Here is a 2,352-nt window from a genome sequence, read left to right on the forward strand (position 1 = left end):
AAGGCTGTGGCGGGGGGGGTTGTCACCTGCAATAGCCTCTGTATAAGTGTAGGATCAGAGGGGACTCCTGGACCCTCAGAGGACTGGGAGAATTCCTCATTCCTTCTCTTGGGGGTTTGGCCAAACTGAGCAAGCTTGTGCCCCAAGCAGTACTATGGGTATGGACACGCCTGGGTGCTTGCCCCAGATCAAGCTGAGAGTTGACGGTGGGGACTACATAAATCTGTAGTATATGATAAAAGTGGTATTTCAAAGCAATAGGGAAAGGACATTTCATTCAGTATTTTGGTGTTCGAATCACTGGCTAACTTTTCAGAAAAAAATAATTTGAATCTCATATCACAGCAAAAATAAATTCTAGGAGGATATTTTCATTCATCCCATAAATATATATTTAGAGCTACTCCACTGCAGGCACAGAGCTGGGTTTTGGGGATTCTGAGTCTTCTGCCTTCCTGAGAGCCACGGTCTAGGAGACAGGCAGAAGGGGTGATGGGGCGAGGACTGTACCCCCATCCAGGCCTGGGTCTGGGTCTGTGAGTTTGCCTTACTTGTTCACTTCCTCTTGGTCATTCAGGTTCTTGGAGAGGGGAAAGGCCAGTCTTGGGGCTAGGGCTCATGAGGCAGCCGGGGACCCAGAAAGAGGAGGGAAGACACCCACTATGCTGGTAAATTAGGTCCCTGGAAAAAAGATCTACTTTGTAGAGCTTGCTCATTTCCGTTGTGAAATACTCCTACTGTGGCGAAGTTCCAGCTTGATGTCACAGAGTGAGTTGGGAAGAGTTGGCACAATCAGCTCTTGGGAGGAGTCCTAGAGGGCCCAGTTATACCTCTGCTTTTGAACCCCACCTGCACCCCAACCCCACCCCAGGTGTTCTTAAAGGGGCAGATCTCTGTTTAGCCTTAGGAATTTTGTCTTTAATTGTATCAAGAAGCTATTGTCTTACAAATTTGAGGATTGGGAAGTGGGTAGGGGGGAAGAGACTGTCTCCTCAGTTGACTCCTTCCCAGGCCTTGGGTCTGCCAGAAGTACCCACTCATTCTAGGGGTGGGCACAGTGACCCCCACTTCCACGGCCTAGGGCTTAGCCTGCTGAGCGGCTGTGGGGTGAGGGGAAAGTGTCTAGCAAATTTCCCCACCAGCAATGCCGATTAGCAAATTCAACAACAACAAGAGAGATTTACTCTAGTAACAAAAAGTACGTAGTGTTATGGATTGAATTACGTCCCCCCAAAAATGTCTGTCAACTTGGCTAGGCCATGATTCTCAGTATTGTGTGGTTGTCCACAATTTTGTGATCTGATGCGATTATCCTCCGCGTTATAAATCCTAACCTTTATGATGTTAATGAGGCAGGTTTAGAGGCAGTTATATTAATGAGGCAGGACTCAATCTACAGGATTAGGTTGTATCTTCAATCTCTTTCGAGATATAAAAGAGAGAAGTGAGACGAGAGAGGGGGGACCTCATACCACCAAGAAAGAAGAGCTGGGAGCAGAGCACATTCTTTGGACCTGGAGTCCCTGCACTGAGAAGCTCCTAGACCAGGGGAAGATTAATGCCAAGGACCTTCTCCCAGAACAGGCAGAGAGAGAAAGACTTTACAGGAGCTGGTGCCCTGAATTCTGACTTCTAGCCTCCTAGACTGTGAGAGAATAAATTTCTCTTTGTTAAAACTATCCACTTGTGGTATTTCTGTTATAGCAGCACTAGCTAACTAAGACACATAGTATCTAGAATTAATCTAACAAAGAATGCATTTATACTACATACAAAGGAGGACTCCAGGTGGATTAAAGACCTAAGTGTGAAAAGTAAATGCAGGAGTACATATTTGTGATTTAAAAGCAGGACTAGAACACTTAAATGAAAACCCCAAAGCACAAACTATTAAGGTGAAAAACTGATGGATTGGACAACCTTAAAATTAAGGCTTTCTGTCCAACAAAGAATGCCACGGATAACATTAACAGACAGAATAAGGGAAAACATTATATTGCTAAGGCTGACAAAGGAGAAATATATATATATTATATATTAATAAGTGAGGCATTGGTGGTTCAGTGGTAGAAGTCTCCCCTTCCAGCAGGAGACCTGGGTTCGATTCCCAGCCAATGCATCTCACGCACAGCCACCACTCTTTGTCAGTGACGGCTTGTGTGTTGCTATGATGCTGTTATGGATTGAATTGTGTCACCCAAAAATATGTGTTGTAAATCCTAACCCCTATAATGGTTATGGAGCCCTGGTGGCGCAGTGGTTAAGAGCTCAGCTGTTAACCAAAAGGTCGGCAGTTTGAATCTACCAGCCACCCCTTGTAAACCATATGAAGCAGTTCTACTCTGCTGGAAT

The sequence above is a fragment of the Trichechus manatus genome, unplaced genomic scaffold (assembly GCF_000243295.1).
Source record: "Trichechus manatus latirostris isolate Lorelei unplaced genomic scaffold, TriManLat1.0 scaffold00151, whole genome shotgun sequence".
Taxonomy (NCBI): Eukaryota; Metazoa; Chordata; class Mammalia; order Sirenia; family Trichechidae; genus Trichechus; species Trichechus manatus.